Here is a 23,877-nt window from a genome sequence, read left to right on the forward strand (position 1 = left end):
TGTTTATACAATTCTGTATTTGTTCTCTGTCACAATATTTCAGCTCTCCTGGAGTTTTACATTCCATAAGCAGAAGGATGTGTGTATGCACACACTTCAATTTGCTCAGGTTTACCCAAGCCTGACTACAATGAAACATAAAGAGAATGAGTTGACATTCGAGATCTGTTTCACTTGCTCCTAACCCTTTCCAGCAGCACAGCTTGAATGCCTGCACTAAATCCTTCCCAGAACAGTCATCTCTTTCCCCCTAAATAGAAAAAAAAATCCTAAGAAAAATATCTAATTGGAATAATTTACCTTAATTTATTAAAGCACAATGAGAAAATGCAAGCAGGGAAATGTAGTTTTTCTTCATTATGATAAATTCCTGAAAAGTAACTTCTCAAAACTTTTTCAGTACAAAAGAAAAGCTCACAGCTTTTCTTCTTGCAGCTTTGCTCGAATTTGTAACGGGAGAACTTCACAGTGCTAGTGCCAGTCTGAGATGGAATCACTAAATCCTGGTAAAACTTACTGCTCTTCCACATTTTTCCTGGCACATCATACTATTTATTTACCATAATCTATGCATATCCTTCCCTTTCATTACTCTTGCATCATTAAAGCTTAAGTACTGGATTTGGGAAGTGTCTTCAAGCCAAATTTCAAATCACCGATTTCAGAATGAGATCTCAAACCAATGAAGCAAAAAGCAGCAGTTGTTTGTGAAACTTTCCAGGATGGGGAAAAGGCACCAACTATCAGAAAGCTATGAACTGTTTTCTCCTTCTTTTATCTCCTTTGTCTTGTCCTGTGTTACTAGGCTGTAAAAATTCAAAGCTCTGGATATAAATAGTGTCTGATTTACTCCCAAAGCAGGCAGATACGTTTGTGGTGATCTCATTGTTTGAGGTGGGTAAATGTAGCTGAAAGATAAGTTTTCTTACACAAAAAATATAAAACCTCCCAATATGGCTAACTTCTATCTTTGGTCCCTGTTTATGGGCAAGCCCAGTTCATTCAAGGCCACCAGACAAAAAAGGTTCCTAATTTTACACATTTGGGAGCTCTTTCAAATTTGGAAGAGTTATGTACGTATGAATGCCTATCCACACAGGTCTGGTTCTAGAAAAACACTCATATTTGTGACCTTTTGACTACCAAGCTTTTTATTTCCAAGCCTGTGTGCTAAAAGCAAAAGAACTCTGGATTTAGTCTGGGCAGATGTGCAGAGGAAATCTGCAAAAGCAAACTCTCACCTTCTCTTGAAATGGTGTTTTAGTTAAACTGTAGAGTAATTGAGCAGACATGGAGCTGCTGCTGCAGGATTTGTGAACTATGGAAACCTTTGGAAATCCTTTCTGTAAGAAGGCTCAGTTCCCACAGCCAGGAGAAAGCTGAGAGCTATAACTAAGAAACATAAAATTACAAAAAAATTACAAAATTACAAAGTTAATTTCTATGAGTTAATGCTAATTGACTGACTGTAATTAACAAAATAAAGGCCATATACCAACACTGAAAGCTACCACTGATACTTAGATTTTATCTTTCTAGTATCATTTACCTTGTAAATACCCTTCCTGTTTCTGCTGTATATGATTTAATTGTAAAATAGCCAATTACAATCAGAGAAACCTTTTCTTTAAAACATTAGATAAAATTTGGTTTGCTTTTTACCTTTCTGTAACAGTTTTTTCTATATGAAGTTTTTAAACGTGACTGAGTGAACTTTGAGAAAATTCATTCCTTTTGGTAAAAATATCTTTGAGAACTCTGTCTGTAACATAAGTTTAGGATTAGAAGAGTCAGTAGAAATAACTGAATGTACCTACTCATCTATGACAAATATGACAAATATTACTATTAAATCCTAAGCCTCTCTCTGTTTACCATTCTTCAGCCTTCCCAGTAAATGTTTTTGTGATGTTCTGTTGCAATTTTGTTAAAAGAGGATGACTGACTCCATTAGAATAACTTCAGAGAAGAATAAACTGAACTTTTTTATTGTATTTAAAAATACACAGCAAGTTACCATGGCATGGAGACAGATAAAATAAATTAAGGTTTCTAACATTAATTTCCCAAGTCTGTTCTGGAGGCAAACAGCATTTCCAGTTTGATTCAATTTGTTGTGTATATTTCCCCAAGCTCTCTTTCATTACAATGCAGGGTGCTTCAAACATGAGAAGAGCAATGAGGAATGCTCACCATTCTCACCCCTGTTGGTGTTGGCTTTCTAGATGGGGAACTGATTATACAATCTGGATTCTTTCCTTCAGCCTGTGCTCATCTATACAGCAATGGGTTGTCAGCTCTGAGAATTGGTTCTGTTTTGCTTTTGAACATTTAAGTTTTTAATGACACCCAAATCTGAGGATGCTTTGAGCTGCTACACAAATGCCAAAGCAGGCCATTCCATCTCTGAGGGGATAAACTGAGATAGAACAAAAGTCAAGAAGGTTTCCAGGAGAGGAAGCAAAAAGCTGGCTGTTTATTCCCAGCCAGATGTACTTGTCTCTTTCTCTGTATGTTTGACTTAGTCCTGGCTCAGCTCTCTCCTTGTTTGGGGCTTGCAAGAATGAATGGATATTATGACATGCTGTCTCCTGATGGTTCCACGTAAATAATTATGAGGAAAGGAGAGGTGGATGGAGTTACTCAGCCATTTTGGGTTTTAGCAGATATCCTGAAATTTCATACCCAGACAAAACATGACACAGGGCTTAATATTGTCACTGCCTTCATTCATCCTGCATTTCTGGTGTGTCCAAGGGGATTGCAACAAGCAATTACCAGCTGGAAAGGAGAGATTATATCCGGGTTGCCATTATGAATACAGGTTTAGTAAAAACAAAAGATGCAATTCCCATTGCTCACTGGAAAAAGAATTAATAAAAGGCTCTAAAATAAACATTTCAATGAATTAGTACAGAACTTCATGCTTTCAATTAGGAGCTCTGCAAGGTACTTGAGAGATAAATGGAGAACTGAACTTTAATGACCAACAGGCTCTTTCTTCACCTTCCTATAATATTCCAAAATAGAAGCAGCTTCAATCAAAAGTAAAGTCCTGCCATACAATTATGGACACATCACAAGCCAGCAGCTTCTAGTGGGGGCAAAAGGCACAAGAACCCCTGCACACACTGGGTGAATTTGCACAGCCCCTTTCTTCACATATCCCTTTCTTCAAAAGCCCTTCCTACCTGGGAAGTATTTTAATTCATGCTTCTCATGCCTCTGTGATGTAAAGAAAGCCATTTTGCAGATGGGAAATCTGAGTACTGCATATTCACAACCTGGTCTCCAGAGTTAGTGCAAGAGTTCAGCCTAATCTGAAGAGAATAAAGCTCATGAATATTCAGGAACTTGGCAAACCGATTGCAAGGAGCAATCCTCATGGGCTGACCTGGGAACAGGATGTTGCTCTGGTGATATGCAGTGCTTTAACCACAGTGCATTTCCACTAACCCCAAACGAACCTCAGGCCATGATCAGGAAAAAAAAAAAGGCTCCTTTATTCAAAGCTCTATTATGTTTATGTTTGACTGAATCATTTATCCATCTCTGGAAACTCAGGGATGACTGAAAAATAGCTCAGTGAACTGCATTTGGTGAACTTTCCATTAAACTCAGGAACGTTTGGGTCATGTTCTCACAATCCCCTTTCCCCCAAAACTGCTTCTTGTCCCTGAAACTGAAGTTGTTGAATGACAGAAAGATGAGCTAAAACCTCTTAGCAGATCTCAAATTTTTTCTTGACAGTGACAGCAACAGGGCCAGCTGTAAATGAAGGATGAATTGAAGTTGGGGAACAAAAAATTTTTTGCCCTTCTCTCTGGGTGGCCCTGCCTCCCCTGGGTGCCATCCCTTCAGCCAATGTAAATGAGGCAAGTAATGAAATGAGAAGAGTCTTGGCTGATTTCAGAAAGAAAGAATATTGTCCACAATGGCTTCAAGTCTTCTTATTGTTTGACACAAAAAGTGTGTTCTCTATACAGGAGTACTTCACACCTGATGAGCTATAGAATGGTTTTCCTGAAGAGAATCAGAGCTCATTTTTACACAGATGAAATTATAATAATTGAAAATATCATACACTGATTGCATTGCAGCAGGATGGAAGACGTTCTGTTGCAGGGAGCAGCTGTGCATATTGCTGTATTTTGCACTTTCAGTACAGGTTAGCTGGATAATGTTAAATAGAAGATATTTTGATGTAAACCTCTGCTGATTTTACCTTGTCACTGATTCATTAGCTAAAAGAATTTTTAAAATGTGGTAATTTTTAAAGTTCACATATACAGCTTGAGTATATTTGAATAACTCTGAAATAAAACATCTCTGTACACAGAAGGGAACAAAAATATGCCTAGAGCATACCCAGACTTCATTTACTATGCCTGCAACCCAAACTTTTCCTCTGAGCACAGCTATGTAGCTCCACAGAGTCATGTTAATAGTGCCATTAATCTTCCCTGCAGTAATCTCTACCTCTCAGCTTTTACACATTCAGCACCTGGGGCAGATTTGACCTGACAAGTTTGTCCTTGAATCCTATCATTTACAAAGTCCACATTAAAAAAACCCTCATGTATTATCAGCACTGCTGTGTTTTATCAAATAACTGCCACCAGCTCCTGCCTGAAATAGTTCATTTGCAGAGCTGTTGCCACCAAACTGTGGAAACCAACCATCAGTCAAGAGCTTGTTTTGGTCCCTTTTTCTCAGGGAGAGCAAATGAACTGCAGATGGAGCACTGTTTATACTTTCCCATCCTCTCAGAGTGCCGGGAGCTGTCGCTGTGATGTCATTGCACTTGGGCAGGACACAGAGAAGGCAGCAAGGCTGGAAATATTTATTTATTGGCTTAAGGCTAGTTGGACTTATACTATAGAAAGAACACCAAGAGGCTGGAAGTGCAAGGTACATCACCTCACTTTTGGTGTAGATCTATAAGGGAGACACCACACGGGGGAAAAAAGGTTGATGCATCTGCTGATCAAATTGAAAATGGAGAGAACTTGTTCTTAGATTTTATGTAGCTCAGTGTCAGCAGGAACTTTTGGTTGTTTGGGGTGGGGTGTATGTCTGAAACCTCTGTCACAGAAATACTGGCCTTTCTGGCTGAGACAGATGAGTTTTGTCTGATTAAGATAAATAGTATAGTCCATTCCCACCCTCAGGTATCTGCCCATCTTGGGGAGCAGTTTGTTTACTGACTGGCTTGTGTTGTGTGTGAAGCAAAGCAACATTAATTGAGAAAACTGATGATAGATTTTTCCACTTCCTATAGCAGGCTTCATCCACGAATCTGTGCTTGCAGCAGGAACGCTGTAAGTCACACCAGTCATTGGAAAAGTCTGATAACACAGAGCTGCAGAGAACACAAGCAGTGATAAAGCAAACAAATCAAGGTTATGGTATCACAAAAGGAACTTTGTCTACCTGGCCAGAAAACAATATTCTTTACAGTATTACTTCCTCATTGTCTAGCCAGTGTTTGGTGTTGCTAACTGTAAAAGCTGCAAACAAAGCATGTGAGCATACTACAATATTCTCTCTTAGGCAAAGATCTCTCCTGCAACTTCTAAGAAACTTTATATGTAACTCTGCTCTCCTAAACACAGGTAATTTCAGCTAAACCAGTGTCTAGCAGAAATGTGGCAATGAGGTCTTCATATGGCACCCCATGTAGAGAGAACAAATGTCCTTTGTTTCTATTTTAATAAGGAACTTTCAAGGCATCTGTGCTAAATGATTTTGTTCTGCCTGTAGTGTTTAGTGCTCAATTTCGTTGCTGTCTGTAGGAAAGTGCATTATTATGTGTTTAATGGTCACTTAAGGCTCACTTAAAGTTTTTATTACAGTATGCTTATTATTAGTGCACAGCTTATTTCTGGAGAGGTTCCGTTCTGCTATTTGTGTTTAACTAATGTTTAAAAAAAATGTGAAATTTTAAGATGTTGGTAATATCTCTGAATATTTATGTTGGAAGGGATTTCAGGAAGTGATTTAGTCCCATTTCTCTGCTCCAGGCAGGGCTAATGTCGACATTAGAACAGGATGCTCGTGGCCTTTTGCAGGCATATTCTTGGTGTCTGACTCAAGGTTTCCCAGCCTGTGCAGTGTCTCTCTGTTGAGCCCCAGGGAAATGTGCTCAGTGCAGCCACTCAGTTCAGCACCCAGGCAGCCTTCAAAAGGCTTTGGGACCAGAGCTGGGCCCCAGGTGCTGTGACCAACAATTGTGCATCTGCCAGTGTGTGCCTGAAAGCCTTTTTCAGCACACTTGGCTTTCCTGCACTGAGCTGGGGCTTCAAGGCAAAGGAAAGAGTAAATGCTCTGTGTGGTTCCACTGGGAGAAAAAACACTGTGGGATGTAATTTACTAAATTAGCAGCAGGGGCAGGTAGAGGAAGATATTTTGGAAGTCAAAACCAATAATGAACTTGCTTTCTATTCACTTGATCTAGGGGGGTTTTTCTACTCCTACTTCATCACCCCTTCTGTCACTAATATATTCCTTCCCTGAATAGTTAGGCTTGCATGAATTCCTCTGGCTGGCAGGAGAATCCTGATTTTCAAGATCACCAAAGTAAATACAACCTGTATCTTAATCTCTCATAGATTTTTTACTTCAGAACTACTCGCTGACTTTCCAGACTTGGAGAAAATGTAGGTTATCCCACCCAGTGGGTTTCCCTGGTTCTGCTCAGCTGAAGATGTAAACATTTGGAAGAGAATGCAGGAAAAGGGGATCATATGAGAAATCTGTAAGAAAAGCTCCCTTCACTATCCCATGATAACTGTGACCCTGAGCATCTCTCCTGCACTGTGGTCAGGAGGAAACAATGAAATACTCCAAGTCACAGAAAAAGGAGAACAGCCACTGTGGTGGTGCAGCTACAAACCTGCACAGGGGAGGACTAGCCTGGGTAATTTAAAGATGTTTTTACCCCAGGCTAGATTCTAACTTTGGCTAGGCTGGGGTAAATCAGGCAAAACTTTACTGACATCAGAGGCTCTTCTCCACATCATCTAGCTTCATCCCTTGAAACTGAGGTCAAACCCATTAACTTTTCTTGGCAAGTTCTGCCCAAAATGAATGGGTGGAGCAAGGTCAAGCCTATGATTTTATTATTTTCACTTGGGCACTTGCACAATTTGGTATTCACATCTGGCTTTGTCTTTTGAAGGGCATTTTTTTGGCGTCTGAACTGGCAATTGTCTGGCCACAACTATCCAGCTGCTCAGTTTTGGATGGAGTGGGTTAGGGGTAGGCCAGCTTGAGAAATACAGATGCAAAAGGGTATGTAGTAATTTTTAGGATGCTGTAAGAAAACTGTACAGTATTCTAAGGGTCAAGATTCAGGCTATGATAAAAATGGAGCTCATTTTTTGCCTGCATCAATTTTATTCTTTCACTTTAATTTAAAGTTAGTGAGCCATATGCAGAGCAGAGATGAAAGTCTCTTAGTAAATGCCTGTGACCTTATTTTGAACAATCTATAACATTTTTCATTGTGATAAAATGCAAGCATCAGGCAACTGCTGAGGTGCAGGTCCCAGTTCAGGTGGTTGTGCTTAGCTGCATGTCATCCTTAGCTGGAAACTTCTGCTGTGATTTCACATTGCTTTGGAAGCAGGGAATCACTTTAGCAACATGCTACCTTAGACATTTCTAGTAAACAGAAATTCAGCTGCTCTGGGTGTTTCATGCATTCCCATGCAATACCACGGGAAGGCCCTCATCTGTAAGAGGGAGTAAACTTAGAAATACCCTCCTGAAACGGTGCAAAGCCCAGGGGTCGAGGTGGGCTGTATTAAACATTCTCAGCCACCAGGTGGCAATGAGCCGTGGCGCTGCGCCTGGGGACCTTTTCAGGGCCTTTTCAGACCTTTTTCAGTTCCTTTTGTGACCATCCACTGCTCCCGGGAATTGCATGGGAGAAGCCATGTTCCTATGGAGCACATGTCTCAGGGCCTCTGAAGGATCCCAGCACGCTGGCAGTGACTGCAGTTTTTTCATTCCAGTGGTGTGAATCAGTTTGCATTCCCCTGGTTGTCTTTTGTCATTTGCCACTTAGCGATGTCATGTTTTAACACTCTGCGTGTCCTTTGGGAAGCAACTGCATTCTGTTATTTCAGCTGTGAGCCTGATAATCTACTGAAGTGGTGGTGGATGTTTTAAAGAAAATGGCAATTATCATGTGCAGTTATGCTGAGCTTGAAATCTCCTGGAGCCCGTGTATCTGTTACCAGCAATAAGAAATAAGAGCATGTGGAGCACTGTGCTCACCTAGAAGAGAGATGGTGATAATTTAAGAATGAGTTCTGAGACATGTTTGCTTCTGGCCTATGCTGAGGTTGTAAGTTTTTCAGAGAAAAGGGGTAAAGTTATTCACTAAGTTTTTTTTTTCTATTGAGGCAAGAAAATAACATTCAAGAACACCAGCAGAGCTCAGCAACCCTTCTCCCAAGTTGCAGTAAGGTCAGCATTAGGAATTCCTCATTTTATGGGATGCTCTGGGAACCCTTTACCCATTTGCAGGAAGACTTTCCTCTGTAGGTGTCACACTTCAACTGAGCGCTTTCATTAGTAGTGGAATATTTCTTCAACAGCACTCAGGGTTTCACAGGCATGTCCTTAATATCTTAGAAGAAACTGCTTCTGAAGGAGCCCCATGTCATGTTCTTCACTTTGAGATCCTAGCAGGGCAGTCTGAGCCAGCAGAACTGACAAATGTTCTGCAGGAATCTCATGGTTGGTAGTGTGTACTGCAAATGCCTCCTACAAAAATGATACTGGGAAGGAAGTTGCTGCAGCAAAGCCAAACACCACAGACACGAGGCAGTGGTGTTGCAGCCACTAATGCAAGTTTAATTTCTTCTGTGCCTGTGATGGTATCAGTCTTTAGTTACATGGCAGTTTTCTCCCATTTTCTGCTGATTTTTTTGTGCAGCCAAAGTATATCCAGCTAAAGCTCTGACTAAAACATCTTGAGATAATGACACTTGAGCATAATTTCTTGTATGCCCAGGTTCAGCTCCAATCACCATTTTGTAAGTACATACAATAACAGCACACTGCCTTTGCTGAAATGGTGTGATCTAAACAGGTAAAGAGGAGAAAATCCCATAGAAAGTTCAGAAAGGGCAGAGAATTAAAAAGGCAGGAAAAGACATGGTAACAGTGGAAAGATTGAATTTCATGGAACACGCAGCAGTCTCAGCGTGCGCGTTGCCTGGCCAAGGTAAACCACACAATAAGTTACTGTACAAACAGACAATCATGAAGTGTATGATCCTTTAATCTTGAGGTGGCATCCCTGTAGTTCTGTTCTAATTGCCTTGTTATGGATAGAAGGAGCTGATGTGGTTCCAGTTCCTGAAGAGGCATGGCAGCTTCTAATTGTTGGAAAACAGATTAAGACTGTTCCATGGTTTCACAGGCATGCCTAAAATCCAGCTGTCAGGCCTATTTCTATTTAGCTATGGTTTGGAAGGTGTTTGAGGGGAACAGCAGTTTAATGGAGCATCTGGATCTCATTGCAGGCCTGCTTTTTGTTTTTGTGTTTCTTAATTTATTATTACACTTTCCAGCTGGGCTCATAGAGGCACAAAGGAGACAAGACATGGCCCCAAGTCACAAAGCAAATTTGTATTCCAACTTAAACTTTAGAGTTTCCTTTTGCCTTTTACTTAAAATATTAGATGTTAGAGCTTCCAACACTCCTTGATGGTATTTTTAATTGAAGTTTAACTTATGATTAATGTATTAACATTCCTTTTTTTCAAAAACATTTTAAAAAGATATTATAGAAGGCTTTATTTTTTTTCAGCTTTGTTTTGGTCCACTGCTGCTGTTTTGTAGGAATAGTTGCTTATCTGTCTTTTTATTCAGGAGAATGTCAGGAGTGTGTTTGTGATTTGAGGGCTCCTGGAGCTACTCTGTAAAATGTGCTGTATGGTATGGGTAATCGATACTCGAATCTTAATATGGATAAAGAAATAGCAGAACATGCCAGCTATTGACTGCATTATGTTGTTTATCCTGCTTATGAGTCTTCCTGCAGGCTGTTCATCCTCTCACTATCCATTTCCCAGTTATTTCTGAGAAACTTTTGCTTTGAAAAAAAAGGCAAAGGGCTGCAGTCACATCCATGTTCTGATTGTTGCCTGCTGTATTCCTCCCTCACAGGACCCAAGTTTGTTGTCCTCCCACTCTGTTAAACTGTGCCAAAATACAGAATGTAATTGAGAAATAACGTATTAGTGCTCTTGTGAGGAAATAAGGAAATCCAAAAGGAAATTCCACTTGTAAGTGTCTTCAATTCTGTTAAGGCAAACTGTGTATTTGGTTGTCTGCTTGAAGGGGAAAACTGAAGCCCAGCCACTTAAGTTAAAGGTGTGTGTGACCTTGGCTGTGCTGGTTGTTTGCTACTTAGGTAAATTCTTGCCATTTCTGATACCTGTGGATCATGTCCTTGGAACTGCTGTGTAATGCAGCTAAATCATTTCCATGGGCATGAAGTGGAAAGGCGAGAAATTCATCCCAGGGTTTAATCTGAGTGAGATACACATTTTCACAAGAGATTAAGGAAGGTTCTTGAGACAGTAAATAGAAATACACCCAGAAGCAGCCATTTGGGTGTCAGGTCTTTAGATTTATATTCACACTCACAGATCTAATTACTGCTGGTGAACTGGAAATATCTGTACCAGCTCCACTCTTCCCTAACGTGCTGCTGATCACAGCTGTATAAAGCCAGTGAGTGAAAAACCAGCAAGTGCTTGTCAAACCTCAAACACTGGCCCAATTTCTTTTTGTTCATGATCCATGCAGAAAAAGGCAGGGGTGATTCCAATTACTTTTTATCACATCAATGAAATGGGATAATTTCTCTGAGTTTTGTGGAACAAGATGTTATCTAATGCAAATTGCAGCAGCTACATGGATGTTTTCTCAGAGGGGCTGTTCTTCCAGCTGGAACCATTGGAATACTTTCTGCACCCTTTCCTCCTGCCTCACCCTTGAACTGCTCCTGGGGTCAAGTAATGTGGAGGTAAAGCAAAAAACCTACAGAAGCACAAAGGAGAATTATGAGAGCTGTGGTTTGTATCCACTGAATTGTGACAAACCCTGAAAGATGGATGGGACCTAATTGTAACAGTGATCCTGATGGTTCCTTATCAGATTTCTGCATTTGTTCCTGCAGCTCTGAGTATTACAGTACAATGCCTTGTCACTGTGTATCTTTGCTCTGTTCACTAAAATTCTCATGCCCTCACCGCATATTCACGTTTCTCACTCACCTGGCAATACTTAGGGCATTGTCAGGATCTGAAATTCTCCATGTCATTGGGCAATCATCAGTAAATGCACAAGCTCTCACTTTGGAGAACTCCTTGGATGCTGTTGGGATGGATGTGAGCAATTCTGGCTGTGTCAGCCAAAAAGGCAGCAGACAAATGCAGAGAGAAGAGCATGCTAACAAGTTCTGGAAAGCTGCAGGCTGCCAAATGAGAGCATGCAGAGCATGGTGCTTTAAAAAGTACTGGAATTTGTTACTTTATTCTAATTTCCTGTGTTTTGAAGGTTTTTTGAAGCTGTGATGGCACTGGAGACATAGTGATGATGAGCTGGAGAGAAGCATAGCTTGTGTGCACTCCTCAATCTCAGAAAATTTTGAAACCTGAATCATTTTCTTCTGGGAAAACTTTTAGTGCCAATTATGTTCCAAAAGAATTTCCGAGGCAGCCTGCCCGTCCAATTTCTCTCTTTTGCAGCTTATAAAACAGCAAGCTGATAGCATGCATCTATCCTTTTGACCCTGTGGAGCATAAGGCAACTGAAAAGTCATCAGGCTGCCCCTGGAAGCTGGGTTGTGGATTCTGGCCAAAAGCGTGGAAGCTGTAATTGGTGTGGAAGATTTTTCTTCTCTTAATCATGCCTTCATATTTGAACTCTTTCCAGTCTTCCCAAAGAACAAGTCATTAGCCACTCCTTTGGAAGCAGAAAGGCTTGAGGCAGCATAGTTTGAGATTTGTTTGACCTTTCAGCTCTGCTTTCCTCTGAGCACAGGATTACTTTTGCTCTGTGCAATTTGGATTATGTAGGGATTCAAACATCTGAGAGAGTGAGGGAAATGATAATTTTTGGGTCAATGAATGAGACTTTTGGGGAACCTCTCTCTATTGGCTGCTATGTTTTTCAGGAAGTTTGGTGTTATCAGAATAGTTGCTGAAGCTACTTGCATGAAAATCTGAGGGGTTTGAATAGGATGTGAAAGTCTGAAAATTCCTTCTGCTAAGGACAGGTCTTATCCTGTGATATGTGTTGAAGGCAGAAAATATTTCACAGCCTGTTCACAGCAAAAAATACCTGAGAAAAAAATCACGTATGCAAAAGGAAGAAGTTAAATTATCCAAAACCATCAAGAAATGGGTTATAGTTATCTGATTTGACTGTCCAAAAGAAAGAGAGCGCTGCTTTCCCAGAGTTTGCAGGACTGACCCCTGAGAGAAGCTGACCCAATATGTATGGAAACAAGAGATTCCTGAAGGAGCTGTCTCTGCCAGAAGAGCTGCTGCAGAGATGTTCCTCTTAAATGAAATAACACCATTCCTGTAGGAATTAGAATCTGACTAAAATCACTAACCTTATGGAAAATACTCCAAAACCTACACTGTGCTGTTCTGAATGCAGTTGCTCCAAAATACCCTTAAGAACCAAATGCTGTAACTTAGAGCCAATAATACCAATTCAGTAGGCATATAACGTCTGCCAGTGTATGGAAACAAAGTCAGGACAGCTGATTTAATTCACAGAAAATACAGAATTTGGTTAGTATCCTTCAGTGATTGGTTGTCTTACTGATGGTAGGATTTGTTTGATAATAGCCAACTGTAAATTAAATATCATTTGTACCATGTAACCCTGGTTTACTGTGATTCCCACCCTCCCCCTGGCTGGGGGAATTTGGGTTTGATCCTGAGTAACTGAGACAGAAGTACCAAAGTACAGTAAATCCAACATAATACTTTCTTACCCCAAAATACACATTCCAAAACACTGGAAGAACACAGCAATTTTTTTTTCTGTATTATTTACTCAAAAACCAGATGAAAAAGAATACAGTTCAGGAAGCTTATGTGTGATTAAAGGAATGTACTGTGCATGCATCTTAATATGCAACATACATATAGTTCCAATTGTATTAGTGCATGGAGTCAGAGAAGAGATTTCTACAGGCAAAGCAGGAGTTACTCCCAGAAACTGAGAGGGAGACAGTGTCAAAATTAGCTTTACTGGGATTTTATTTCTACTTTTCATGAAGGCTGTAGCATATTGGAATCTCATATGCGTTCATGCAGTATTTGTCTTTTAAACATGACTAACACTCTGAGAAAAAGGTTTAATATGAAGTTGGAGCCTAAAGAGCCACTTGGAACTTAGGGATCCAAGTTCATGGTGTACAATCTGTCCTGGAGCTGGGATCACTTTTTTCCTATGTGTAGGTGAGGAGACCGAGGCTTGAGCAGAGCTGGCTGTTAGAGGGATGCTTTTGGTGATAAAGTGACACTGTCCCTCCTGGAGCTGCCAGGCTGTGCTGATGTCACCTGCTCTGAATGTGCCTCTCTCCTCTACTTTCTCATCAATTTGAAGGGGTCACTGCCATGCCAGGCATCTGTGTAGCTGCTGGGGTGCACGACTTCTTTTGAATTGTCTGCCTCCAGCTTGCATTATCAGGTTACTTTTCTGTCAGGGGCCTGCAGAAGAGAACAGGCCTCTGCCCAGTGCCAATTATAAGTGCAAAGAAAAGCCTTTTTGTTTGGGTTTGCCTTTGATGTGTGTCGAGAGGAAGCGTGCAAACCACACTGCTGGGTTAGCTGACCTCTCCGCGGTGAGTTCCAGTTGCATTTACTTTTCAAATAGCTATAAAAAGTGAAGGCTTTTCAAAGCTGTAACTCCCAAATTGTTCCCAGCACAAACCCCAAACAGCTGCACTTTGTGCTGGGAAATGCCTTTAAGGCTGAAGGAAGGAGCCTTCCCTCCAGGCCATGTGGATGTTTTACAGCTGTACGTGTGGCCTTGAGGTTAAAGTGACTTCCTTGGAGATCCCATCCATAGATGGGCTGGCCAGGCAGCTTTGTGGTTATGAAGGATGACCTTGGCCTCTTGTCCTGAATGCTGCTGATGGGAGATCTGCACATCCTCACCTTCCAGGGGTGCCTTTCAGCACCTTCACCTCTCTTGGCACACACTCCCTGCATTTGGGGCCCTCCTAATCCGTAGGGACAGGTCTGAGGACGGGAAGCAGCACATCCCTGCCAGCCCGAGGTGCTGAGTGCTCCCATTAACTCTGTGGGGAAGCACAGGAGTCCTGGGCTGAGACTGCTGACACCAGGGCCTTGTTTCTGCTCGCTCAAGCAGGGCTTATTTTATATACCCTGAACTTTCTGAAGCAGCTCTGGAAAACCCAACTCCAATGTCTGCTTTACAATTATCTGACAACTAATTTAATAAAAGCTCTGCAATTAACAGGCTGAATTCATGTAGCTCATGTTCTTCAGAGCCTCGTCTGGAGGCTTTGCAGTTCTTAATGTGCAGAACTTTGCAGATGCTGCACTGATCCACTAAGCTCTGCTCTAATATTGTTTAAAAGTAATTGCCCTCACCATGTTGTTTCTGCTTTGCTATTTCTGAACTATGCAAAATTCAGGAAGCTGCCTCTTGCACATGATTATAAATTGCTGGCTGGGGTGAGATACCTAACAGGCAGCTAAAATATAATAAAACATTAAATGCATTTTCATATTGTGCACATTCTCTTTACGTATTATGCACAAGGGACTCTGAATTTGCTTCACAATAATAACCATGAAAGGAAAAAATTCTTTTCTCAGTAATGAACAGATACAGCAGAAGGGTTTTGGCATGTAGTTCTTCCCTCAAAGAATTTTGCTTGAAAAGGGTATGAAGAAAATCTCAATAAAATATTAAGATTTGACCTATTGCTGATTATGTTCAAAAAGCACAGGAAAGAGTCGTAGCAGGAATGTAATAGGAGGGAGAAGGAAAATAGGGTGCCAAGTGTATCCCTTAAAAATTAAAATTTTCTGCTTTGTTATTAAGAAGAACAGCAGGTTTTATTAGTGGCATATAAACAGCACTGAAACCTGGAAGTGACAACTACCAGCAGCCCACGGCTTGTTAAGTCCATGATAGAAGGTTATAATTCATATGCCATCTGGAAATTTTGTTGAGGGCTGCTCTCAACATGAGCTCATCAGTTTAGTACAAAATATTCTCCTGCAGGAACATGTCTCAAAGAACAGCAAGAGAACTGAGGGGCAACAATTTTCAGGATAAGACTCGATAAATTCTGTAAAGAAAAGAGATTGCTTTATTTTCACCTTTGACTTACTGATATTACTCTGAATTCACTGAGGTCCTGAAGTCCGAGTGCTCTCTTGTTTCTTCCTGACTGAGACTGGTGATCTGTTTATACCCTGCCATGTGCCACAGACAAAAAGTCCTGCCACAGACTTTACCTACAAAACTCATTCTGGATACCTGGCAGGAAACTGAACATGGTAGAAAAACATAAAAATGAAATATTAAAAATAGCTTGATGGAATCTACCAGCTCATCTGACAGCCTAAGAAAAGATGGGAAAGCTTGTTACATGTAGGCTAATAAATTCAAGACAGGTGATGTGTCATATGTATTATATAACAGAAGGTAAATGCTATGAGAAGAGATTATTTAAGTGATAACACTGGCACATGAAAAACTTCCTGTGACTAAAAGCCACTTTGTATTTTAAGTAGGAGAGGCCATTAATTTTTAACACAGGGAAAGCCCAGAGCCTTGCAGAAATTTAGCCTCAGGAATTGTCTGAAGCAAATCAGTTTAATTTAGCATTTAACAGAGAGAAAATGCATGTACAAGTGGCAGTGCGCTCAAACTTTCAAGAGGGCTTCCAAGCAAAACTGAAATCACAGATGATGAGCTGAGTTTGTTAAACACAGCACATTCCTTACAGAAATGTTAAGGGAAGTCATGGACCTGAAGTAATCCAATGTGGATATCAATTATGTGAGCAGTCTGTAATTAAACCCAGACTTTTCTGATAGCTGTGGCTGTCTCCACATTGTTTCAAAGTGTTTGACCTTGAATAATATTTGCTGAACTGGATGTCTATGGCCACGATATCACACAACATATTTTGGAGTTGTGGAAGGATGAGCTCACCAAGGGCACACACAAGCCTCAGCCTGATCCATGGACAGTGACTGATGTCAGCCCAGAAAACAATCTGATTTTCATATATCCTGAAAATGCTCTCTGCTTGCATGGACATTCAGAGATGTTTTTGACAAAGTAAGTCATCAGTTTTCCTGCTCTTACCAGTCACCTTTAAAGTGGCACTTCCCAAAAATGTGTTCTCCTCTGAGATTCACACCATTAGTCATGTTGTTGATTCAGTCAGGCTTCCCAAACCTGGCCTGTGTCTCCTATCAGCTTCTTCTTTGTGCATCCTTTTCTTTGAATTGTTGGTGATCCAGCTCTGTATTACAGTAAATCTGTGTACACACAGTGTATTTTATACTAACAAAGACATTTGCTTATTGTGCTAAAGACCCTCAGGAATAATCTTTAATTTTTAAAATTTGCTGCATTAAAATTGTTGTTCCCGCTGAAAACACTGGGACTCTCCCAACAGGCCATAAAATGACATAAGATTTAGGTACTATAGGATCCTTCCCTTAGCACGGGAAAAAAATAAAAGAAACCTTAACTAGTTTCAGCCCAGTTCAGAATGAGACTCACTCCAGCACCAGTTCCATAGTGCTGTTTTTATAAAAAGCTGTGAAAATCAGAGCTGGAGACCTCAAAGTCAGTGAAGCCATTCTTGAAGATTTAATCATTGCATATATTTGGAACACTGACATTTTTAGTCTTATGAGTATTGTGAGAATCACAACTTTAGTCATGCCTAAATGCAAACCTTATAGAAATATTCCATACAAACTTAAAAGTCATGAAGTAAATTGATTTAGGGTTGGGAAAATATCATTCTGTTTGGGATTCTCTTTGGTTTTCTTTTTAAAAATATGGTCATCTCAGAAAGAAGTTTTCCCTTTTGATTTGTCAATAAAATGGGAAAATTTATTAAAAATACTATGCTGCTAAAAATACTGTTCTAATATTTTAATCCTCATTTTCTGATATATTCTGTTTTGTATGAAGCACAGTCTGCACAAAGAAATTCAGCTGCAGAAACCATTGTTTGAAGTGGGAAGCTGAGACTTTCTGACAAATTGCAAATAGCTAACTTGAAAAAGTGTTCCCTGTTATCTTCCTCTGAGTGATAGAACACGTCTCTTCTGACATGTGTTCTTGCTATCTGCTGATCTCAGCATTTAAGAATGTTTGGGGATAGGACAGGACTGTATTAAGGGAACTTGGATGAGTAAATCCTCTTGTGGCTCTTTAGGAAGTTATAATCTGCAAAAGGACTTCACTTGAACGAATCTCTTCTACTTAGAAGGCAAAAAGGGAAAATTAAAACTCCCTATTGCACTCGGCTTGCTATCTGATTTTTCCCCTCATGTGTAGCCAGATTTTTCTGAGGGAAAAACTTTAATGATAATTGCTTTTTTCCATAGCAGAGCAAGGATTTTTTGAACAGATGCTGACTGATTCCGTTCTGTGCAATTGGACTGGCGGCTCTCAGCGTACTTGTTCAGGGCTGCCAAGTTATGAAATGTTTGAGGTACAAGCAGAGTGTGAATAAAGCTTTTATTGCTTTGAACAAGACATCTCGGCTCAAAATTCCCTTGCTTACATTTGTGTGGATATTAATGACCTGTTAGTTAAATGTGGATATAAAAATGTCAGATGGACTAGAACAGATCAAATCACATTTCTTCTTAGTTTTGCCCTTGAAATGTTTTATGGTTACTATCACTGGGCTTCCCTCCTCTTCTCATGTTTTGTGTTTACTGGCTGTTACATGGTCACCTTTTTAAATACAAATACAGCCACAAATCAGCAGCTGCTTTTATTGTCATTTATACCAACAGAGTTGTTCTTTCTGCTTTCACAGATGAGGGAATAATTTCTAAACGGGATCAGTGAAGAACTCCTTATATTCTTCTTTATATTTGAGATGATATCTCTGGAAAATAGCAGGTTTCCCAGAGTCTAAAATCTTTCACATATGCTAAGAGAAGCTTCAATCAGTCCTCTTAAAATCTGTCTCAAGTCTTTAAATACTATTGTTGTTGCATTTTCAAATTCTAGATTATACTTTTATGTTTGCCAGTCTTTTTTTTTTTTCCTAAAGAAAATATTATCATTTGATCTGATTATTATTAAAGAATTTGTGATATGAACAGTTTTAAAATTTTCTTGTATTCTTTTTCTCTTCTCTCAATGTAGTTTTGCAAGTAAGAAAGGCAAACATAGAAATTTTTTTGTTTCAGAAAGGAAATTGATGTGTTTAATTACATTGAAAGAAAAAAATGCAGTTTCACTATTTTATATAAAATGAATGTTTCATTTTCAACCAGACCTAGCTACTAATACTTATTCATGATATTACTTAAGTAATTACACAACATTTCAGGAATGATAACTAATGCTAGAAATTGCACAGTGAGTTCAAAGGTTGCTCCCTTTCTGGTGCTGCAGCACAGGCTGATCTGGACAAGATCCTAGGCAGTAATGCTGAACAAGTTCCCTGTTACAACAGCATTGTATTTTGCTCTTCTTGTCACTACAGATTCCAAATTCTGTAAAATTCTCCCATGTTTCTGAAACTTCTCATAATATCGTTGTGTGATGGTGCAAGAGTTGTGTCAGCACCCTGTGAGCCAACATCTGGAAACCATTAATGCTTTGTGGGGCACAGGATGGCACCGACACCACTGATGCATCTGGAAAGAGCAACACCTCTCTGTTGTGTCCTGGTAGGGTGGGTGGTTGCCAGGGGAAGGCTGGGAATCTCTGAGGACCCTTCACACAGACTCCTGGCACATATGCAATGGCAGAACCTACAGTATGACCAGGAACCCAAATGCTCCATGTGAAAAGGATGTGGAATATTGCTCTCCTGGTTTTTGTTAGTTACAATCTGTTAGTGACAGTCCAGCCTGTAAAAAGTGACAGCTACATCTGTGTGGATAAATTTCCCATCTGAAACCGATCTGAAAACAAATATTTTGAAGTTAATTGGATGTCTTGCATAGCATTTGATTTATTCATGTGCACAGTGGCTCTGTGGCACACGGCAGCAATCACAGATAGGATGTCTTGTTACATGTGACATGAATGATATAAGGATATTTTTCCATGCTGACGTGGTTCATCTGCTCAAACTTAACTCATTTAGCAAGGCATCCTTATTTTTTCATCTTTCCTTTATTCTCTTGTAGTGGTAGCATCAATTAATTATTCAGCTCCATTTCAAATATTTTAAATGCATATCTTATGTAGGACATAATGTAGGACAATTTATGCAAGACCAATTGTGTCTGATTATTACATATTTTCCACAGAATCTAGAAAAGCTCACTAAAAGTCAAGAACTGTAGCTTTTCATTACTACTTTTTTCTGGACACCTTCTTTGTTTATTAATATCATAACTTGCAGCCCTTATCAAGCTCCTTTGACTCTCCTGGTTCTGCCAAGAGCTGGGACTGTTCAGTCTGGAGAAAAGTGAAGAAGACACAAGTAGAAGTGATGCTTCTTGTTAATTTTGGGGCTTTTTTCCCCCCAGAATGCCTGCAGCTATGATTTTCCACTCAGTGAAGATTTTTGCCCCAAAGGAATGAAGAGTAGGCAGATGCTCAGAGAACAAGTGATATGGAGCTAGGAAGATATTAAGACCTGCCCCTCATGACAAGCTAAAATCTTTTGCAGACAGAATTACAATTAGCTGTGTTCTGATGGGATTTCTGAGGACTTAGAGAATTCTTGATGGTTCAGAAAGAGAATTTAAACTTCTAATATGCCTCGTTTTATGTCAGCTATGCAGAGGCAATAGAAAACATTTGTCAAAACAGATGGCAGGTTTAGCCCCCCGCCACTGAATACAAATGGAAAGTTCAAGGTCCAGTTAATGGCTGCCGAGCCAAGAAACATTTGGAAACTTAGTTTAGCATTGAATAGACCCCAAAGAATACAGTGTTACAATTCCAGGACGCCGTGGCTATGGCCAAACTCGGAATGCTGTGAGCAGCTTATGCTTCCAGCCAGAACGAAGAACTGCTGAGGTGCACAAAAACTGAGATGTAGCAGCTAACATAGTTTTCAGGATTTTTGAGAAGACATGTTTGACAGCTGCTTCAGCCCAGCAGAACACTTCTTTGCCCAGTGCTTCCTGACATTTTACTGCCACTCAATTGCTTCTCCTACACTAAAATAAATACTATCTGTAAAGCAATCATGTGCATGAAATATACAAGGAGATGAAATGTGAAAATCTCTGGTTTTTCTATTAAATCATACTGGCATTTTCACTGAACTAAGTGTCACAGAATCTCTGGGTAGATTATGGAAACTGCGATCTGTGGAGCCGAAAGGTTTTAATTGCCGGTGGGGTAACTACTGAAAGCAAAACAAAGTCACAGAGATGTTTTACATGCATCCAGTGAAACAAATACTGGGGAAATCTGTGCTGATTAATAATGGAAAAGGTTCTTGCTGTGATTGAAACAATTTACTGTTAAATGAGCAGAGGTTTCTTGCCTGAGTTTGGAATAAGAACATAGAGAAGGCTCCTTCAAAGTGTCTGTAATAGCGATCAGTGCTTTATGCAGACCCTAATCGAGATCCTAATAATGTAGTCATACAATAGACTAGAAAGGTAGATTTTTCCTGTGGAATGGGTACTCACTGCAGTGCAGTACATGCAAGTTAAACTGCACCATATCTGTTTCTACCTTTGCATGCCTTATCCGTACATCAGGAATTAAGCACCAAAGCCCAGAATTGTAGCACTGTTGAAAACATGACTGACCTGTCAGTCTTGCACGCAAGTCCCTGTCACCAGGTTCAGAATGTTTCTTCCCAGTTGGGTCTGACTGGGTTCCCTTCTTCTTTCTTCACACTGAGGGGAATGTACAACAGCAACTTAAAATCAAGAGCAAGGGCTAAAAGATAACTTTTGTGGCTGATAATTGTCAGACTACCCATATCTGTTTTCCATAGTTTCACAGGAATGGCTTCCTAAGGATTAGGTAAGGCTGCCTGACTAGTTTACTTTTTTTTTTCCTTCTAGAATTTCATGAACCTACGGGATGGATGTCATGAGTGAAAGCCAAGTTGCTGTTAGCTATATCTTAAGGTAAGATTAAACATCCAGTGTTATTACCTTTTGTGTTTATTGTAAAGTTTTGAAGAAGCACTGATGTGCCTTATACCCTGAGTAACTTGCCAGTGAGTATGGAACAATGGCAGGACCTTAATTTCTACACCAGTGGTTTCAGACTGGACCTAGAGACAAAATCAGATAATTAAAATCCGGGTAATCTTATAAAGATGTGCAATTCTTCCTCTTCAAAACCCTTGTGTTTTTCATGCAACAAATTTGGCCAATATGCCACCATTGCTTCCTGCAAAGCAGAACTGAGAGATCTGTGTAGAAAGCTGTTAAGTGTTCCCTTAGGATTTAGGCCCTGATGATCAGCACAGCAGCAACCGGCAGATGTTAACACACCTCAGTTGGCAGGAAAATTCAATTTTTAAAAGACTGTGTTTCAAATAACTGTGGCAGATGTACAGTGAAGCCCACCGAGCTGTGGGAGCTCATCACTAATGCTGAGGGTCTTGGATCTTCCTGACAGATAACAGCTTGCTGTAGCGGCTGTCTCCAGAGGGTTGCTGATATTTGGAAGCAGCACATTTCAGAGCCTGTTTTCTTGACAATACCTGGGATTAATTTAGTCTGCTGTTGTCTAAAGATCCCTGTGGACGAGGATCTATCTTGAAGGAAATGGCTTCCGAGACCCAAATTGAGTGATGAAGAATTGTGGTTGCCAAACTTGTTTACATAGATGGGCTTTTTAGCTGAGACTTTCACTGTGAGGTTTGACACTAAACAAGTAATTCCTGGATTGGAGCACTGGGAAGCAGTATAAAGGAATAAAAATGAATGTACAGAACTAGAAAACAACTCTTTTAACTATATCCATCATTTAAAATAGGAAAAAAAATCATTAAGTGAATTGCATTTTTGCAAGTCCGGCTAAGGAGCAAGGCATTTCTTGCTGGATTGGTGAATGTGTTCAGTACTGTGCAAACAAAAGAAATGCTTTTTTCCTTTAGTACTTCTATAAACCTATGTTCTGCCACTTTAATCTACCAGTGACAACAATGCAGCATTTTATTTCCTGATTTGTTGTGACTATTAAATCTATGAGCTTAGATAATTTTGTTAAAATACAATTAAAATGTAACAACTTGCCTAGTTATCCTCCTAGTCAAATTTGTCCTCATTTGAAAAGGCTCTTTTCTAATTTTGACTTATTAAATTCCATGAGAAAGATCAAAGGTGCCCTCCTGTTCCTTATTACAGAGGATCAATGGGTCAGATACTTCAAGGTTTGATAAAATATCTCAGTGAATTCAGCTGCATGCAGTAATTATTATGTTATTAGGCCATTTTACACTAAGAGTTAAACTCCCAATCCTTTTGTAAACAGCATCAATACATGCTAAACAAGTACCTCTTTCCTGAGGAACATGGTTCTGTTCTTGTTTCACATCTGAAAATGTACCCTGTCCTTTTCAGTTGCTAAGCTGTGTGATTTACGAACTGCTCTCGATGGATTGTATTGGCATCCCATCAGGACTGCGTTCTAGCCTCCCTCCCTAAAATACAGGCAGTTCTAAGAAAGCAGCACTATTCTTGTGAAAACAGCATTTATATATTTCTCTTGCATGTTTATCCTCAGCATCATCTTACTGGGAACGTGCTTAACCTGCCAAAAGCTCTTCTGAACTCTGACTGCAAACCATTCCAAAGTCCAAATTTCTCATGCAAATGCCGTATGACCTCAGGTAGGTAGAGAACTCCAGGTTCTCTGAGCACATTTTCTGCAACCAACTTTACAGTTTTCTGAGCCTTTTGGCTGCTGCATATTCAAAGCACTGTTTACTCATTGCCCTTGCCATCTAGTCAGACTGCATAGCTTTGATCCAGGCAGTTTGCTTTCAGTCTTACCTCAGGATTCACAACCTCATCGTGCTGAGAAGTCTGACCCAGGTGCCTTATCCTGAAAACCTGAGGCTTTTTATTTGTTTGATTAACTCCCATGGCTTGCAAGCGATCCAGCTTTTGTTCAGCCGCTGTTCTGAAGGCTGGTGCATGGCTCTGCACGGCTTGGGCTTTCCTTAACCAACATATGGACTATAATATATTGGTTGTTTTGAGTCTGATGTCATGGGAAAAGCGTTGCTTCAGTCAGTATGGAAACTTGCCCAGATACCTTCGCGTTGTTTCTTCCTTGACTGTGGTATCTGCTTGAAACTTTTCGCTTGCCTTCTAATGGTTATTCCTGCTCATCCACAGGCTGTTTCCAGTCCAAATATAGTGCTACTTGATTGAAAAAATCCAAGAAGCAGTTCTCTTTTTGGCACATGTTTAACAATCCCAGCTAAATCCCTTCTGAAATGCCATGGTCCGGTTTGTCATAGAAGGTCACAGGCTTGCTGGGGCTGTCCCTCCGGACATTTCAGCGACTCCTGTGTCTGCACAGCTACAGAAACTCGGCTGAAATCTGGAATGTTTTTCAAACCCTTTCTTCCCCTCCCTCTGTAAGTGGCTGTGAGGAAGCAGTGACCGAGGGTATCCTTGTGAAACTCCTATTGACCCT

The 23,877-nt window shown here is 40.2% G+C and overlaps 1 long non-coding RNA gene across 1 annotated transcript in view; it reads left to right on the forward strand.

Moving 5' to 3' along the window:
* The window catches only part of LOC139602435 (uncharacterized), a 36,669-nt gene extending 13,662 nt beyond the window's left edge, over positions 1-23,007 (forward strand). Inside the window, exons 2-3 of the long non-coding RNA XR_011683205.1 lie at positions 21,282-21,347; positions 22,957-23,007. This is a non-coding gene — a long non-coding RNA (uncharacterized lncRNA). The remainder of the gene's footprint in view (positions 1-21,281; positions 21,348-22,956) is intronic.
* Positions 23,008-23,877: the final 870 nt, after the last annotated feature.

Source organism: Agelaius tricolor, unplaced genomic scaffold, assembly GCF_023055355.1.
Source record: "Agelaius tricolor isolate 1412-34295 unplaced genomic scaffold, bAgeTri1.0.p SCAF_34, whole genome shotgun sequence".
Lineage (NCBI taxonomy): Eukaryota > Metazoa > Chordata > Aves > Passeriformes > Icteridae > Agelaius > Agelaius tricolor.